The 20,265-nt window shown below is 47.6% G+C and overlaps 1 protein-coding gene and 1 pseudogene across 1 annotated transcript in view; one reads left to right on the forward strand and one right to left on the reverse strand.

Annotated features, from left to right (window-relative positions):
* LOC119449644 (uncharacterized) overlaps positions 1 to 20,265 on the reverse strand; it is a 365,645-nt gene that overhangs the window by 320,417 nt on the left and 24,963 nt on the right. The window lies entirely within an intron of this gene.
* LOC119448387 (uncharacterized) overlaps positions 1 to 20,265 on the forward strand; it is a 58,847-nt pseudogene that overhangs the window by 37,114 nt on the left and 1,468 nt on the right.

Consider the following 20,265-nt stretch of genomic DNA (forward strand, 5'->3'; position numbering starts at 1 on the left):
CCTCCCTGCCTTCTGCCTTTCTCTTTCCTCCTCCTGGTCCCTGGTTAGCTAAGTTATAACATCTGCAACCCTACAGTTGCGTGGTGTTTGACAGAGTGGCTGTATTCGTGAGCATTTCTGAATTTCATTCGAGCACAAGCGAGGTGGCATATTATAATTTTGATCACTAGAACATGACGAGTTGAACTTTGCTTAATCTCCTTCAGACAGAGCTTTCTAAACATTTAGTCACGACTCTAAGTGGGATTACTTGAGATTCATCTCGGGGTTTTTTTTTAGTGGTCCGGAAGGACACCAGGTACGCCAGGAACACAAAAGGAGTGCGATGTAAGTGACCGCGGAATACAGATCACACCTAATTACAATTGTGCCGGAAAATGGGGCTAAAATTCACTTTCGCTTTCAACAGATCAGCGCTAATAGACGATCGCATGCAGTTCCACTGCACGCGTTGTTTATTTATTTTTTTTTGCGCTTATTTCTCGCCGCGTTTATGTACAGTGAAAAAGTAGGAATTAAGTATCACCACTGGTTTCTTTTTTGCGGCCAATGTCTGTTAATGCAGCGCCCCACGCCATAGCTATCCAGCTGTGTCCACTTCACAACCAGATGTTCGGTACAAGAGATGATCATCATCATCATCATCATCATCATATCGTAGCCATGACGATAAAATGATACATGAACATAAAAATTTCGAAGAAACGAAGGCACCGGGGCTGGTATCAAACTATAGGATCTTCCTACAAGAAAACCAACGCTCGGGCCAACCACGCAAACATTCCCTTTTGTTTAGTTTGGCTGTAATGCCAACGTAAACATACACACAAAAAAAGAAAGAGCTATTCAAGCTTATCCGACAAAAATAAGTATGTAACTAGAAGGAAGTTTTGCCTTAAGGTTAATACTTGCAAAGTTCGATAACTACTCTTTAATAATTATGCAAGTGAGCAGAATGCGTATAATAGTGTGACTTGTTCCATACAACAGCCAACAGCACGCACTTTGTTGCGTCTACCAAGAGTGTTGCTAGACTAAAGTTACCTGGCACACCCTGCATACCCTAAACTATGAACTGAAATTCCTTGTTTCTGTGAAGTTGCGAAGTATTAATATTAATATAACTTTCTGCGAAGTATTAAATTTGGAGACAAGCAGACACAAAGAAAAGATTCACACATATCTAGCGTATACATATTGGAATCGATGTTTAAGCAAAACTTCCATGAATCTTTAAAGTAAATGCTGTGCAAAGAGAGACCTTATGCGTACAATTAATATTTATTTTCAACTTATGAAATCGTTTGCACACGTCACAGATAACACCGCTGGGTCTACTCCGTGAGGCACCGACGCCAAACCCGGAAAAAGAAACAAAGACGCTAGCTGTCCACGTGCTAAAATTGAGCAATTGCAACGCGATAGCATTACCAGAATTATCAGGATTGCGCTGCCTCCAGGCTTGGCTAGCGTGCAAACCGCGTTAAAACGCTTGCGAAGAGACACATCATGCATTCTCCGGGATCGGTCCAGTTTGCTCGACATGATAAAATACCAGCCACGAGAAACCTTGGGAGTTGAGCGAGGAAAGCTTCCTTTTAAAAGAAAAGGTGACAACTAAACTATCACCGGAAACGGCACAATGCCCACCAAGGAAATGTGTTTCACAGCTTTCGCCTTGGTGTTGCCTACGCTTATCACTTTCTTTTTAAAAAATTAATCCTTCTTTTATTCATTCATTTATTCAAGGTGGACTTACAAAATTTTGCCTTAGAGGTCTCGGCTGTGTGCGTGTGCGTGCGTGCGTGTGCGTGCGTGTGCGTGCGTGCGTGTGTGTGCGTGCGTGCGTGCGTGCGTGCGTGTGCACGCGCAGGCACATGCGACATTCAAATTCGCTATTATATAGCACGGGATTGGACGGCTGTTACTTCACAATATAAAAGGAACAAACCGCGTCGTTCATTTATAAGCGCCAAGGCGAGCTCACCAGATAGCTGAGAAGCGTAGAAAGGGCATGGACAGCAACGTCTGTGTTTCTCGCCTTTGCGAAATGGTGTAGTGTGGCAGTCATACGCATATCTGAGGTGAACATTTGCGCCTATTTACAGAGCAAAAAATGGCGACGATCTAGATGGACACAAGGAGCGGGTCGCCGAACTTCCCTCCGGGCTGATCGGCGTGGGAACGTGGTTAGCATGTGGAAACGAAACTGCAGTGCTCGAGGCGAACTGGGCGAAAGTGGCGAGCATGCATGCCGCTCGGGCGGCAAATATCGCACGAAGCGAACCGCGCAAGAAACGTCGGCAGCAACCCGTGCTTCTCCTCGCATTGTGGTCGTTTGTTTCTCCGCCCGTTTCCGGTCGGCCACGTCAGCGGTCCGGCTTGTCGCCGAAAAGGGACGTGCTTAGTGCGCGACGTAAAGTGCCTTCCAGCTGTCGACGTCAGTGAGAACGCCAAGTGCGAGATATGCGCGGCCATAAAAAATGGACAGTGAGAGTGTTTGCGCTACCGGACCGCGCGACGAAACGCTCGTGTGTGTGTGTGTGTACGCTCGAAGAGTGCAGCAACGATGACATATATACAGCATAACGCTCGGCTTTATAACGTCGCCTTGGGCAAACAGTGGCGTTAGGATTTGTTGTGTCCCGCTCAGTCGGGCACTCCGATTTACGATGAGGGTGGACTGTCAGCTTGCAATGTGCTTGCCTGCGCGAACGCAAGACGGAGAAATAGAGAGAAAGAAAAACTCGGTATATGCACCTTCCTAGGAGATGTAATGCTCGTTCAGCTATTGAAGGCGAGAGATTTCCGCTGCGCGTTTCTGCGGTGCGCTAGGCAGTTCCCGGTGCAGGCTTCTCTCGCTCTTTCTCTCTCTCTCTCTGATCCCCTACGTCCTTCCCCCTCAGCCTCACACACACACACACACACACACACACACACACACACACACACACACACACACACACACACACACACACACACACACACACACACACACACACACACACACACACAGCTATAAATCATGTAATCATGTAAAATCATGCGAAATGGCCACGCGACTGGCCGCTCGAGGCACTTTGCGTGTATTCGCGGGCTTATTTCACGCTCGGAAAAACACTTTTACGTATAGCACGTATTGAGCAACAGAAGGTTGTGTCGAGAGATTTTCGTGTTACTCTACAATTTTCTCATTGATACTTTTCATGTAATTATAATATTTGAGAAGTTAATTAATTAGGAGAAATTATGTAATTATGCGGAATTGCTAAAAATAATCTGAGTATCTCTAAGCGAGGGCGAACAACATCAGCTTGGTTCTGTTCAGCTAGGTGGCATCTGCATATTTTTAAATCTTGGTGCGAGATTTAAAAATACTTCGTCTAGTAGTCTCAAAATTTTTTTTGATCGATACTGTTTTTAGGAGGTCAGTCAGGATCAAGGCTTTTTCTTCTTGTTCTTGTTGCTTGTGCCGCCTTCCCGTGGCACAAAAAGTGGTCTGTGTTCTGGCCTAGTGCAGTGATTTTCGAAGCATGTAAGCGCGCAAGCACCCGAATCCCTGCAGTTTATACATTCGAAAGGCTTTCCTCCGTCCTTTTCTGAGCCTTTTGTAAACGCTCTATATCGTACCTATCGCGCTGGAACTGGCAGCCAGACGCACTACGGCGACCATGCAGCACTCGTTGATGCATTGTGTGCCTGACAGATAAGCGCAGCCTTTCCGTGAACTCGGAGGGCAGCCTTTGATAACGCGGAGTTGCGTTGAAGTCGTGTGCCTGGACCCCAGGATCTATCTTTGAGGTCACGTCTGCGCGCGCCTAACCCACCCTACATAGATAAGCGCGTGGAGTCCGAACAATGCGACTCAAACATCATTCACTACTTGTGGAGGCACCGGCACACCGGCAGAGGTTTATATCCGGACTAAGTCGCAGAGATTGTGCAACAGACAACTTAAATTATCTCTCGAGTTAGGCCACCATATTCCGGCCGTACAGACACTCCCCCTCCCAAGCTTTCTAAGTTCGCTCGCTCATAGCAGCCGATCCCTGACAAGATGGCAACAGCAAAGGAACACGTCATTGAAAGCTTCAAAGCCGTTTTCGAAAAAACAGGAAAAATGAAAAATAAAATGCCACTGGAAAGTATGCTATATAATGCAGCAATAGTGTGCCAACTTGAGCTCCCTGTGCATCGTCACAATGCCCTCTGGATTGTTCTGAACCCGCGTAACCCCCACTCGAAAGCACTGACGCAGAAGCGGCAGCAGTGAGCTGTTCACTCATTCGCGTCAGTCCAGGAAGGAAATGCTCTCTCTCGCCGATAGGAAGGTCTATAGCGCCTCTCGGGTGTACGTTTCTTCTTCTTTTCCATCTGCTTGCACCATTGCTAACTACATAACTTTACTAACTCCACTATACCGTCTTCAAGTCGGATATCGCCTACCCGCATTAGCACAATATGCTTTCGCCTTCCTGCATCGTATCATTACATTATTTTCCGTTTCATAGCTTTACAGCGTGGTCCTCGAATTTTTCTCAAGCATGTTCGCACCCTGCAACGCTAGGGGGTGCCGTCGGGTTAGGTAAAAACTTCTAACATGCCCCCCCCCCCCCCCCCCCCTCTCATACCAGGTCAATGCCCAAGCTGGTGCTGATGCTCCAACAGTCGGGGCACTGGTCTCTCAACAGAGTGACGAGAAGTCCTGGCTTCGATTCCCGAGACGAGGCGATTTCCCTTCGCTTTGTTGTTCGTTGCTTCGCTCAGTCCTTCGTTATTTACCAACGGCGTGTCGAGATGGGTGCAATTAGAGCTCGGCGAGACTATGCGATCGCTTGCGCTAAACCTTGTCAAAGCACTCCTCGCCGAAACTATATATAGCTTTGCAGACTCAGCTATAGAACGGCAGTTATGTGTTCACTTGGTTTTAGTGTTATCAATACTCTGGAATTGAAGCGTTGGCGAGATAGCCCAGCACGTGTACTGAATTTGAAGCAGTTCATGTCCGTATTGGGAAAGTATCATAAATGTATTAACAAGGCGCCGGCAGAGAAGACTTGCTTGCTTGCTCCTCAAACCATCGCGCTAAACTACTATAGGGGATTGACCAAGAAACCGGCGACTAAACGAAAGCGGGGAGATAAACCTTGATAAAGTATGTTGTAAATTGTATAAATCATATTGAAACAAACTAATCCTAAAGAGACTCGTATTACTGACGCAAACGTACGATTGACAAAATGATGGCAAATGCGAAGGTACTTCGAATGGTCGGCCGAGACAGCTTCGTGCCTCGCATTACCAGCCAACGCCTTGCGTTAGCGCGCACCAGTCGACCTGCATGGCCGCCGGCGATAAGCGACGACGCCCATTGGCGAGGAATGCGTCCCGCGAGAGGAGATTTCGCGGGTTACTGGCGCCGGCCCAGGAGGACAATCGCGGTCCCAAAGCGATTTGCAGTTTCCCAGGCGAGCAGCGAGAGCCACTATACGCAAGAATTCGGCTGCCTGCCGTCTCTACCTCTTTCGTTCAGATAATAGTGATTCCGTTAATGTGTGTGTGCGTACGTGCGTACGTGCGTGGGTGTTTTTTTTTTTCTTTTCTATCTATATTTAACTTAGTTCTTATCCTTCTATCCCCGTATCACCTGTACACGTAGTACGGTAGAAGCAATTGCGAGGGAATCTTCGTCGTGGATGTTCACGTGCGCACGAGGGTGTCGTCAGATACGCATTCGGCAGTTGACCTCAGCTTACACTTAGCCGCAATAACGTCATTTACTCTAACGTACCGCAACGCCACAAATGTTACGAGGGAGGCCATAAAGGTACGCTGGGGAGTAATTTTGAGCACCTATAGGGTTCTTTGACGGGCGCCCAAATTTTCATACTAGAGCGTGTGTTCATAGAAAACCCTTCCCCAGGCCAGAGTTCGAACTCTGCCTTTCGTTTGCGAGCCGTTTGTTCTAACCACTACTCCGCAGCAGTGCCACTGAAGTGATGGAATGATGGCAGCGAGTTAAGCAGTTCGTCCCAGTCCGGTGAGGATGATTCGCAGAGGACAGTGAGAAAAGCTTTCTACTTCGAGAGAGAAAGCAAACGTTCTTATTCGGGCCTTAATTTTAGGGCAAACAAATAGGAAGCATCGGGGGAAACAAGAGCGAATAACGTGTGTGCAGAGGACGGGAGTTCTCTATTCGCCACCGCCGCTTTAACTCAGTGGTTATCCATGGCATTGCGCTGTTGAGCGTGAGGCAGCCGCGGCCGCCGCATTCCGATGACTGCGGAATGTAAGAACGCTTGTGTACCACCCCAGGCAGTCGAGATCAATCCAGAGTCCCTCACTACGGCATCCCTCACGATCGGATCGTCGTTCTGGCATGCAAATCCCCAGAATTCATTTTCTTATTTACGTTCCGTCCTTGATGGACCGCGAAGGCGGCAACGACCTGATTCGAAAGAATCCACGATCCAACAGCTGTTTCCAATGCCTGAGGAATCCCTGACGAGGAGGTTCCTCGTACATGCCCTTTGTCTTGGCAATAGTCTTGATCAGTTTAATAACGTTGTCTAGAGCTTATTTCGGGAAGTCATCGTGAGCTTTTTTTTTCTAATACTTGCGCGATTATTTAATCTCCCTATATTAAAGCACGTAGTGTTCACGAAACGTCGGCCTTCATTCCGCATTCACACTGCGCCATGTGCTATAGTGTTGTGGCAATCACGGTTGGTCTAATGACTGTCCCGACAAGGGGGTGGCGCTAAAAATTAAATTATATGGGGTCCAACTTCCCGAAACTGCACAGCCGTTTATGAGGGACGCCGTATAGCGGAGGCATCCGGGTTAACTTTGACCACCTGGTGTTCGTGCACCCAAATGCACGGCACACCGAGCGTTTTTGCATTGCGCCCTCATCGGAATGAGGGCTGGGTTCGAATCCCGCGACTCGGTGAAGCGCAGCGCCATAGCCACGAATAAGGTGGTGGTGCTGGATGGCTTCTACCGATCAGGAAATTTGTTCCTTAAATTGAGAAGCTTTCTTTCTGAAAAGCGAGTTTCGGTTTATTTTTTAGCTTCGTGGTACATTACAATAAACTTCTCCCTCTTCTTTTCCGTCTTCTTTTCCTCCTCCTTTCCTCCTTTTCCTTCTTTTCCTTGTCCTGCTTGTCCTCCTTCTCCTTCGCCTCCTCCTCCTTCTGCTTCTGCTACTCCCTCTTCTGCTACTTCGTCTGCTTCTGCTTCTTCTGCTTCTACTTCTACTTCTGCTGTTATTGTTGTTGTTACTTTCATGAATACGTCGCGGGATCGAATCCCAGCCGCGGCGGCCACATTTCGATGGAGGCGAAATGCAAAAACGCCCATGTGCTTGCGTTAGAGTGCACGTGCAAGGAACCCCAGGTGGTCAAATTAATGCGGAGCCCTCCACTACGGCGTGCTTCATAATCAGAACTGGTTTTGGCAAGTAAAACCCCAGAAAGAAGAACTTTCATGAATACAGTCGAACCCGGATATATCGAACCCACAGTATAATGAAGTATTGTGTGTAACGAACAGCAGTAAAATCCCCTTAAAATTTTTGGTAAAAATTTTTATTTAATATATCGAATTACCTATATATCGAACTTTTTTGTGATCCCCTTCAGATTCGATATATCCGGGTTCGACTGTCCACTTTGCGAATATTTCCCTTTGCGAAAGTAATTTACTCCTATCAGCCAAACTGCGGCGAAATTTTTCTTTGGATAAATTATTTCTAAATGAGTAGTATATAGTATTCAAGTAATCTAGCAAATCTGCAGCGCTGGTAATTGTCGAATTCTCTTATTAGCAGCCTTTAAATAGTACCTAAGGAGACGGCGCCGGCACCTGGTGGTAAGATGATACGACACGAGTCCCACCACGTCGCCTCCGAGATTTTCAGCTCGCTGTCCAATATCAGGGCTAATGCCGAGAAGCTGCGCTGCTTCTCGACCTTCGGGATAGTACGTAATTTCCAGAGAGTGATAATAAATGCGTTTTATTGCAATAGAAATTATATGGACACTCCAAGCGGATTTCTGCCGTCGGCGTCGTCGTTGGCGTCACCGTCGTCACCGTCGCCGTCGCCGTGAGGTTCTGTGTAAAGTCCAAGGGCGATAAAATCGTCGCCGCGCGCCGTATGCTGTATGTGCGAGTGAAGGCGCGCGTCCCTCGCACGCTTTCACAGACAGCGAACGCACGGCGGAGAGCAAACGCGGTCTTCCGTCGTGCGAAAGGCCTTGGGGAGATGGAAGAGAGAGAGGGGAGGCGACGTTTAGCTGCGGCACAAAATGCGTATCTTGCGACCGGGCGCAAGGGGAACTGGCGACTCAATCTTCCACGCGAAAGGAGGAAAGCGGGAAGGCAGCGCGGGAGCGAGGGGGTGCGTCTTCCACTCTGCCAGTAACTGTGTACTTGTACTTTGCGCGGCTGCGGGCTGTCGCGCGCACGGTATCTTGAAAGCGATCTCCACTCGGCTCTTACCTTTGAAGGCGCTGTGCTTTCGCCGCTCAGTTTCCATTGAAGCGATAGACTGCACGAATTTTCGCTCGCTGCTGCCGCGCTTGCTCACGCCAGCGTTTTGACAGTGATTGTCTGCGGTCATCTAGTGTGATCTATTCATGTTGGCTTGTGCGCGCTGACACAATGCTTGTTAGTTCAGTTAGTAAGCGAATGTGTCCAAGTTTATGCAGCCGATAAAACTACTATCTTTACTCCGTATAGCTCTCTAGCTCTCTACTAATTTGCTATCGCAGTTGTTGCTTCGCCTTTCGGGCGAAACTGCGACTTTCTTTCTTCTTCTTTTTCGTTGTTTTAGTTTAGTGCCAAAAACATATATTTCTACTAACTTTTCGACGCGCATCCACCCGTATTTTAAACGTAACATTTTTGCATGGAGGTTGCTTTATATCTACACTATATATATCTGACACTAGAGACTCTTCTTGCGTGGTTCAAAACTTTGTTGCTGTTGACCTTTGATGAGCAGTCTCTACGCATTGCAATATAGTGTCGCCATAGACACTAATGCGCTGTGAAGTGATACTTTGAACGCGCTTATCACATACGCTATCGTCATTACATCTAACTCCCTCACAAAAGCGAGGTGTCCCGTAGCTTTCTACATGTTGCCTACGTCGGAATGCGGTCGACGCGGCCAGGAATCTATGCTGCGATATTGTTCTCAGTAGCGAAGGCATGTGCAATGCATACGTATGTATCTATATAGTTCACGGGGTCTGCATCGTCTGGGAAAGCCGAGGCGTTGAATGCAGAAATACATGTGCACTTCTTAATCGAATCAGGATGCAAGCTCTTTGGTAGATGGTACGATACAATAGCACACTAGTCAAGATTTATTTGCTTGTCGAAGTCTCCCAAAATTACATTCTTTCAGTTCTAACAAGCGATTACAGCGTTGCGCGACATGCCTCATATAACGAGAGCCGATCTGCGTACAGCTTCATCATCTCAAATAAAAACTTCTTTATCATATTTATCGTACAGGTAGGTCTCACTGAGTGAGCGATTCTTTCAACGTATTCCTTTACCCTTAAGGATGAAGTTTTGCTTGCAAAATGAGCACTTGTACTAGTACAGCCGTTACCTCGCATTCTTCAATATTCGTTTTCCTTCAAGGCACTACACAGTTGAGCACAAAATGATTGTCTTTCAGTTTTGGTAGCGACAAACTGTGTGGACAGCGAAGGGCTGTTGTTTGTATACATGAACTTTTTCTCGATCCCATTATAAACTTAGTGCCGCACTTCCATACGAAACCAGGCGGTTTTAATGCACACCGACGGCCTTAACTAGATTTCAGTATGCATGGTGCGCGGAGTCCCTACAGCTTGAGCCCCCCTCCCCCTTTTTCTCTTTTTCTTTTCTTTCTTTTTTTTTCTTTTTTTCTGCAAGACTTTCAGGTACTACTTAGCCTGTCATTACTTATTTCAGGGTGCCTCTTTCGCTGTTTACTTGTACTCAACTTCTCTTGGTAACTTCACTGTTTCTTGGTCACCGCGGAGTGTCTTTCCATACCCTATTAAAATATACCGGAATTAAAAAAAAGAACTGCCAGGTCTGCAGAATGTGTCAACATTACAACCGCCAAATCTATGTCAACCGGCTATTTTATCACAAATTGTCCAGCCTAAATTAAAATGATTGTTATGTGTAATGTCGGCGCATACCTACCGTGATTACTATGTTTGTGCCGCGGAGAATGTTGCTAGAACAGAGCTAATGAACGACATGGAGCTGCTTCAGAGCTGAACTAGAAGGATATTAACATGCGGGGAAGCAAAAACTAAACGTTGGTAAGTATGCTCGCCACGCCGTCACTATTGCGTGGCATGCTATTCCAATGACTGCGGCGACGAGTGACAATTGGACCCGTAGGCCTCGAAATGCTCCCGAAGAGAGCAAACAGGACATGTCAGCAATGTGTCAGCCTTGGTTAAATCTACCGAACGCTAGCCGATTCTGGAGTGCACTGTGCTGAGCGTCGGGGCTCGTGAGAATGCGAGGGTCTGTTACTAAATTTATGCGACGCAAATGCTGCTGCAGCCGCTACAACGCCAAAAAGCGTAACATCACTGTTAATGTTTCTCTAGTTATCAAAGTCTCGCTTTCGGTGTTTTGCTTCTCTGAGAGCTTTATCGCGGTACGCTGTTAACTACTTCGGTCATTCGTTGGTTAACTCAAGGTTTTTGCCGACCCACACCGTTTCTCCTCTTCGAACAGGTCTCCGAGACCGGACGCGCGGAGCGACCAGCCTTCCGCGAGGGAGCCCAGGTATCCGAGGGAAGCGGAGCAGCGTACGCCGCGAGCTACAGCGCCGAGGTCCGAAGCCCTTCAACCGCAAGCACAGACCAAGGACGACCGGCGCAGGGATGACGGTTGGAGAGAGTCGCGGACTAAGAGCGCCGACGTGGACTTCCTGCAGGCACGTGACCCCCGCGGCAACAGCGCGCCCCACAATAATCGCGGCGATCGGGAGTACCCCTTGCAGGAGTACTCTCGCAGGGAGCACTCCTTTGAGAACCTTTCCCGAAGGCCCCAATCCCCTGCTGCGGAAGACGGGGACGACTACAGGAGCAGGGAGTCTCGGTACCAGGAGCATGGACCGGGTTCCAGGGGTGACTACAGGCCTCCCTCTGCAACTAAAGACGTCTACAGGGGCAGGCAAGCCAGAGCCAGCACAAGTTTACGAAGCGAGGCCCCGAAGTCCAACCCGCGGGCCGTACGCGGGCGACAAGCGACAGGAATACTACGCCAGGGCGGAGGACGAGCAGCAACGCAAGGCAGCGTACGGTGAGCTGATCCGGCGGCAGGGAGAAGTCGGTGAGCACCGGAGGGAAGGCGGTGGCGCACAGATGGCACGCCAGGACGAGTCCAGGAGGACCGACAGGCCAAGGAGATCGGAGTACGAGTACGACGACGTGAGGCAGAGAGCCGATAGGCAGGCGTCGCCAGTGGACCGCGGTCGGTGGAACGACGACTACGAAGCACGCGGTCGACTACAGCAACAGCAGCACCAGCAGCAAACGAACGATTCCCGTCGGCCACCGAGACGGGAGCCCGAGCGCGACGATTACGGTCAGAGGGAAGCGCGTCCGCAGCAACGTACGTCGGCGGGCAGCCCCAGGTCTACGTACGAGGATTACGAGGCGAGGAGCAGCAGAGCCGACTTGAGGCGCCCGGCCGAGGACTACGACCGCGAACGGTTAGCTCGACTTTTCTTATTATTTTCGTATTTCTCTTCTCTCTAAAATCGGCATCACCCAGCCAGTCAGATTGCTTCGAGATAAAGGTGATCGATCGCCGTAAAATGGGATTCAGATGAAAGCGAAAGAATTATGTCTGTACGGCGGAAAAGATCTGCTCATCTTTTGCCGAGCGGAAAGCTTCTTCTTACAACGTCCGGAATGAGAAAACAAAAGGGTAGCGCTCAGTGACGACCGCTTTCTCGAGAGGGATTACGACGTCTGCGCAGACGGCGCTTTCCACTCGAATGCGGATCAAAATGACGGTGCACTGACCAAGGCATTGTCGCTCAACTGGAATCCTTTGTGACGCTAATCAACGCCTGGAATGGCTCGACGGGCGCGATAGCTGGTCGAGAAATCTCGTACCGGCAAAGAAGGGTGTTTCGTTCTTTTTGGAGGTCTGTCCGTACAATGTTTCGTTTTCATTCTTCTTTAACAATAAGCACTAGACATTAAGATTTTCTTTAGATCTACCATCAAAGAAAATTGGCTGTGTTTAGTGGCGTGTAAAGACTAACGCTATTTTCAGCAAATGACTTAGCAGATGGGCACGTAACTTTTTATCCGTAAATAATGCGCTCTCATTTTCCGTGTTGTAATTAAAGTCTATCATATACTGTCAGCGGGCCTGGATATTATAGATTATCCTAGCGTATCCTAGTATATCCTATAGAGTATATTTAGTATAGCTCAAATAAAGTTCTTCATCCATCCATCCATCTTATAGTATGACAGGAGCTAATAACTTATCCTAGTATATTCGCAGATTGGTCGGAAGCTTTCTAACATTGACGGGTACTCACATAGCCGTCGTTGTCGCAAGGCTCCAAGACATTTGCTGCACGTTCTGGCAAACTACATGCCAATGTTCGCGGACAGACGTGCTTATCCCTTAACCCCTTAACTGTCACTCGTTCGAATGGCCACATTACAAATAGTTTACGTTGACTCGTTTTCGTTTTCTGGGATGAGCTGACTTCCTCAAAGGAGCTGGACAAGGAGCGCAATCCTTCTGCTCAGAGGAAATACGATGAGCATAAAAACAACTATTGTGTTTAATAGCACTCCCGAATATCAGACAAGCATCCAGCAAGCTGGCTTGATTTAACTGAAGGGGAGAGAGAAAATGCAGTGAGAGAAGGGCAGAGAGGTGGGGCCTGTAATGCGTTCGTCTAGCCATCCCTCAGGGATCCTCTTCTTTTCTCAGTTTAAATGGGGCTGGCGGAAGAGAAATAAACAAAAAATCACCGCATAACCACGAAGTGAATGATAATGAGTGGGCGAATCACCGGGGGATCATTCGGGTAACCGTGAATCCCCAGTATATATATATATATATATATATATATATATATATATATATATATATATAGGGTGTTTCAGCGAACACTCAAAAATTCTTAAAGGTTGCCTGTGGCAGATAGCACAATTCTAGCTCATGAGCTGGTTTACTCGACGAGGCGTACATTACTTGCACAATAAATTAAAATGAATAATAGAATAATTAACATAAATTCACTAATTAGGTTTTTTTAAATATTTACCTGATGGCCCATATTGTAATTTACAAATTGCAGCCGTGGAGTTCGCAAGGCGGATCCACTTGGAACGAATTCTCGGGATGGCACCAGTTTCGAGATATTAATTCCCGAACTTTGCGGAGAAATGCATTGACATTCCAGTTAGGTTCTTAAGAAAACGTCGCTTTTTGCATTGAAGCACAAAATTAAATGGAACGCCAATGCATTTCTCCGCAAAGTTCGGGAATTAATATCTCGAAACTGGTGCCATCCCGAGAATTAATTCTAAGTGGATCCGCCTTGCGAAATCGACGGCTACAATTTGTAAATTGCAATATGGGCCATCAGGTAATTAGTTAAAAACTTAAATAGCGAATTTCTGTTAATTATTCGATTATGCATTTTCATTTCTTGTGCAAGTAATGTCCGCCTCTTCGAGTAGACCAGCTCATGAACTAGAATTGTGCTATCTGCCACAGGCAACCTTAATTAAGTAAATTGTGAAAGTGTTCGCTGAAACACCCTGTATATACTTATACATATATATACTGTACATGTGTACAGTACGCATGTACAGATGTACATGCTCTGGTATACACAGTATACATGCAAACCAGAGCTACGGACAACGGACGACGACGAGGGACAAGGCTCGGCCCTAAGGTGCTTCGCCCCTAAAAGTCACCGAGCTGCGCGGCGCACGCAGCACAGTCACAGCGTAAGCTGGAGGAGCGGCTCCATATGGTACCGTCGTAAACTGCTTGAAGACGGCAACAGCAAGTACTGAGAATGCGGAAAGTAGTGTTTTAATTTACACACATTTATTGAAACAAGCTCAGCTGTGCTTTATGATCGGAAAAGCAGGTCGCGAAGGGCATGCAGCGGGGCACTACGGGTACTTTGTTGTTCATAAAGTCACGAAAGTGCAGCGTTGGATCAGCTGCCACTGTGCAAATAGAGCTGTCCAGCGTGTCAGGACAAAGAGAATATCGGCGTTGTGTATGTCCTCTTTATGTTGTACTTTTTCTGACGCTCTGCCAAACTTTAGATAAGCGGCGCGTTGTCGGGACGAGGAAGAGCAGTAGCCACACTCTGTCGGTCGTGCACGCATTGAGGGCAAAATACATGGTATTTATAGTCCATGGCTTCAAGCAGACGGCATCGTTCAAATTCCGGAGATTCGGTGCGCCGTATAAAGTGCACACGCTTAAGTCTATAAACGCCACTCCCAGCCTAAGCCTCCGCGAAAATATGGCACTTCTGCGCAGAATTTTGGGTAATATAGCCTAGACAGAAAATATGAAGGGAGGAAGGGCCGGCAGGTCAACTGGAAAAGCGTCCTGGTGGATACTCCGCGCAGGGAACGGAGGAGCAAAGAAAAGAAAGATGATAGGGAGAAGGTTCTCGTAATGACACCTCCGGATGTCCCCAGTGTATCTATGTCGCTTTTCGTATCACAATGCAGAGATGGCAGTTGACGTCTCGTCAGGAAAAGAGAATCGTGAGCTTTTACTCATAGCCTTTGAGAGCACTCTTCGACTCGGCGCCTCAAGTTTCGCGACCTGGATACCAGGTCTGTAGACCAATTCATATGTACTGCGATCGCCTTCCTTGTTTGAACGGTTGCCTAAAGTACTTGGATCCCTAACACGGTGTAAAAACAACCAGACAAATATGGACAGCTCGCACGCAATCTAAGAAACGACATGTACACGGCACCATTTGCCTAATGTTGAAGCAGGCTTTGTCTTACCTAAGGAAGAAGGAAAAGAAGCGAGCTGGGAAGAAAAGAGGACAAATATTTTGAGGCAAAAGCAACAAAGGTCCGCGTTCGGAACGTAATAAAACGCCAGACGACACCCGTTTACCTGAAGTTATGCGTCCGACTAGATTTTCACGATAGAAACGCTATAAATGTTATCTTTGTTTTTGTGACCATGGACAAATAAAAATAGTTTCACACCTGCCGTAAATTACAGCCTCAAAAGTATTCCGTGGCGTTGCCAGCCAGAGCACTCAGGAGATCGAGATTGCCGGCAGTTACTGTCACGCCATGCTATCGATCTATCAAGCTGCGTCGTCACTGCCTAACATGCTAATTAAGATGCAACTTGAGCCACTCCACCTGCGACTCCAAGGAGCAAGGTCAACATTTCTTTATCTGCTCTATAGCAGTTATATGAATCTGCAGTGTGATAAGTGTATGTTCCTTCGCTAAAATGATCGTCCTGCATACGCCACGAGAAAGTTGTAGGCCCACATTCCGCCATAGTAGAAAGTTGAACCAAGAATATGTTTTCCCAAACGCTGTTGAACAGTATAATTGACTGCCTGCGTTTTTGTCGAGTATTCTAGCGTTTATACGTATGAGAATTATTTAACGATGAGTGACATGCAACGTACGTGTCATGCTTAGGCAGCGCAGCTACCTGCAGTATTCTAAATCTAAAGAAACACATCGTCGAAGCAATTGCAGCCCAGCCACTGCCACCTAGACTTCCTAAGTGTTGGTTCGTGTACCGATGAAACAGACTCAATTGAGCAACACTGCATCAATTACATTCGAATACTTATCCACACCCCTTTCTATAACCCGACTGGTAAGTTGAGCATCGCTATAAAAATCGATCCTCAAAGTGCGGTACCACAGTTATCCTCCGACGCAATCCCCTTTGTTCACTACCATCGCCATCATAAGCCTAATTAGGCCAATTGCAGGACAAAGGCGTCTCTCAGAGTTGTCCAATTACCCCTGTTTAGTGCAAGTGCACCAACCCGTTACCAGCGAATTTCCAGGTCTCCTCATTCCATCCGTCTTCTGCATCCGACAATGTGTCCGCTCATCACAGAGGGTGCACTTCGATGGAAAGGATTCTCAAAAATGTAATTAAATAGGTATGCAGATTCCACTACATGTGGTAATATTTGCTTTGAGTTAACATTCACGGTAAGGACGCACTGCCTATGCTATGTGTGCCGCTCCAAATTCGTCCTGTGCAAACTGCTTCTCAAAGAACTTGTCGGCAGCAGAAGTCGTAAGCACGTTGTTCAACTCAATGCTTGTTAACGCATTTTATATGATTCCATCGCAACACACATGCAGCACGTGAATGTTTTACCGTGCGCACGCAACATATTCTCTGATGTGCATTGGTGCGTGAGTCCGGAACGCCTGCAAATTTCATTTATTCCGAACTTGGTTTATTATTGCGATAGCAATTATATGGACACTCAAAAGCAGATTTCTGCCGTCGGCGTCGCCGTCGCCGTGAGGTTCCGTATGACGTCAATGGAGATGAAATCGTCGCCGCGCGCCGCCGAACGCTGTATGTGCGAGTGAAAGGGCGCGAGGGACGCGCTCTTTCACGGGGAGTGAACGCACGGCGGAGAACAAACGCGCGTTCTGCGCCGTGCTTCCTTAAGGGCTGCAGAAGTAGGCGTCTCTTTCCTCCTTTACAATCACCATATATGTAGAGCAAACACGCCTTCTTCAGACGCGCGAGAGGCCGTGGGGGAGGGGGGGAGTGGGAGGGAAGGGAGGCGACGTTTAGCTGCGGCACCAAGTGCCTATTTATATCAGAGGCTCCGGCAACAGTCACCAACGCTGCAGGCATTTTGAGCGAACGCGGGCAAAACGCCAACAGCGTCGACAACAGTTCTGCGCGTTGCCGTTGCTGCTGCATGTCCAAGTTTATACAGCTGATAAAGCTAATATCATTACTCCGTATAGCTCTCTACAAATTTGCTATCGCAATTGATGCTTCGCCTTTCAGGTGAAACTGCGACAACCTTTTTTCATTTTTTTTTTCTGTTGGCAAGCCTACTCTTTCAGTCGAACTATCGCTTGATTAGTGTCGACGCGGACAAAAACCAGAAATGAGTAGACGAGGTGCTACTGACGGACAGCGCCAACCGGCCTCGGGTTGTTTTGATAAAAGCATTTCCTCGTTACCCGCAGGCGCTTACGACATGCTAATAAGGTTTTCCGTGTACAAAGGCATTTCATGGGAATGTCGGTCAGCGATTAAATTTAAAGGTGACGCCAAAAAAAAGAAACATTCTGTATGCACGATCTATTTTCCGTGTCATATCACACGCTTCCCCATCAAGCGCCCGTGTTAACGACACCCGTACGCGCAACTGAATATTGAAGCTTTTCTCGAATATGTCGTCACTCCAGCTTACTCATTAGAGTAGCGGAACTATACAACGGCGGTCCGCGTCAGTATCAAATTTCTCGAAACTGCTTCCGTAATAACTCTGACGCTTTGCAGTGCTGTACTTCTTTTTATGTTTCCTGAAGCTCGATAATGAAGTGAAACCGAAGCCCACTGAAATTCTAAATTGGGCACCTTGTGCGTCTGTGACCCGCCTTTTAACCTTTTCAGGGAGCGAAACATAATTATTGCCTCTATCTCAGGCTTCAAAAACATGAACAAGAACGACACGAGTGGCATTTAGCACAGCACTTACCACGCTCTTTTCTCTTCCACGTTATCACTTGTTTTGCAACGCCGACTAGAAGAAAAAAAAATTATTTCGAAAAAAATGTAAATACCTTCTTCCACTTTTCCTTTAATTTTGCTGGCAATAACAGGCTATTATTAGTGTTTGCGCTGTTTTGCGACCCCTTTTGTGTAAAACGCCATATGTCTAATTACGCGAAATCTTAATTGCGACGACCAGGTATACTAGCTTTTCCAGTGGTTCGTGTTATCTCATCTGAAGCTTCTTGTGTGTCATTTGTCTAATAATGCAAAAAAATATAATAACGCGCAAAAAGGCACAAATGTGCGCACTGAATGAACAGTGAAGTCATGGAGGTAACAGCCGTCATTCCCATAGTGCACAGTAGATGACGCCTCATTAAAGAAAAAGACTTCACCAAGGCGTGTAGCATCTGCGCTTTGCTAGCGCAAGTTCGTCAACGTGCACTTAAAGCAGCGATTGGTGATTAGGCGCACGCACGCCAGCAGCACCGTAGTTTTTTATGCTTGAGAGTGATACTTGCCCTTTTGATACTTGCTATGCCAATTTTTTTATTGCGATAGCAATTATATGGACACTTCAACCGGATTTCTGCCGTAGGCGTCGCCGTCGTCGTCGCCGTCGCCGTCAGGTTCCCTATAGATAAAATCTTCGCCCCGTGCCGTATGCCCGAGCGGAAGCGTGCGGGGACGCGCGCTATCACGGAGAGCGAACGCACTCAATCTCCCAGCGCAAGCAAGGAAGCGGGAAGCCAGCGCCGGAGCGAGCGACGAGCCAACAACCGCGCTCGTCGCTCGCTCGCACCGTCTCTTATCTCCACACGGCTCTGACCTTTATGCGCCATGCATTCGCCGCACAGTTTCCGTTGAAGCGATAGACCGCACGTACAGATAGAATCACACTTGTCTAGAGCAGTCGAGCGGCCGGCTGCGGGCTGCAACAGCGCCGCGTACCGGCAGTCGCTGGGTTCGAGATATGTTGGATGCAAGCGCCAAAAGCCTGCACGCGGCATGTGCACTTGTGGCCTATCTGCGATGTGAGCCTGTAAATTTGATCGTAAGAGATAGTCAGTTATCTTACTTTTTTTTTCTTCTTTTTTTTTTTTGTTTTTTGCTTGCTGTCGCTTGTGGAACGACCGCTGTCCGTGATAAGCGTGGATGTGCAACGGAATGCATGCACTGGCTCTGAGAACTACACATGATTCAAGATAAAAAATGGCAATGATTCATCGGCGTCTCGGTGAATGGTGTGACGTCAACGCCAATTGGCACATGAAGTGATAGACGCAAACGACGACTAACGCGAAGTAAAACGCATTTTGTGCTATGTTATCAGCTGCGGCGCCGGCTGCATGCGACGAAGCAGGCAGCGAATAAGCGCGGACCTCGCCCACCCACGTTCGTGAAAAAATCTACAGGCCGATAACAGAAATGGCCGCGAGAAGCCATGCCGCATGCAGGCTTTTGGCGCTTGAATCCAACATATCTCGAACCCAGCGACTGCCGGTAAGCGGCGCTTCTGCAGTCCGCAGCCGGCCGCTCGACTGCTCTAGACAAGTGTGATTCTATCTGTACCTTCGCCGCTGCGGCGTATCCGCTTGCTGCCAGAGTTTTGACGGTCGTTGTCTGCAGTCATTCAGTGTGATCTATTTATGTTTGTTCGCGCTCACACCACGCTTGTTCATTCAGTTAGTAATAGTCAGGCCACATTTTCCAACGCACGCTACACATGCAATGCTGCCCGGATCGGCAGTGCAGCGCTACAGGTGTGTCCGTTCGCATGCGCTGCCCACGGGAAGCGCTTCTCATCAACACCACCGTTTCACACGCGCCTTCTCGTGGTCATCGATTCTCTCTTCATGTCGGTCTACTTACGCCGCAGCACACCTGCTTACTTAATCAGCTCATGTTTACTACAATTCATATTGCTACCAAAGCCGCTCACCTTACTTCGTATGACAATGCTGTGTTGCTATCGCATTCATTGCTTCGCCCTTAGGGCGAAACTGTGACATTTTTTTTCATTAGCAATTTACGGGAAGGCCCTTTAGATTTTGGAAATGTCGTACCAGAGACAATAGTATCATAGGTTCGTAGAACGTCACGCCCTAAATCAAATCACTATGGCAAAATACACGTTCGCAGGCTAAGTGGCACTGCATTACATCAAATATGTAACAGCCCCTCTATTCCCTCCACAACTCGTGGAGTGATCGACAAACAGTCAGAAAAGGTAAAGGTGTTGCAAGATGTAAATAAGGAGAAAATATGCGCCCCATGTCAATTGCTTGTTTGGCTTTGTGCTTGCAAATTTTCTTCGTTCGTCGGGATATCAGTCTTATGAATCCGTAGAGACATTCGAATAAGTCTGCGAGGACAAGTACATACAAGACATTTACAGCTGCGCACATTCGACACCAGCAGTGTGAACTCAATCAAGGCCAAGACGCGGAGTGAAATTAAGATCCGAGA

This window comes from Dermacentor silvarum, chromosome 4 (genome assembly GCF_013339745.2).
Source record: "Dermacentor silvarum isolate Dsil-2018 chromosome 4, BIME_Dsil_1.4, whole genome shotgun sequence".
NCBI lineage: Eukaryota > Metazoa > Arthropoda > Arachnida > Ixodida > Ixodidae > Dermacentor > Dermacentor silvarum.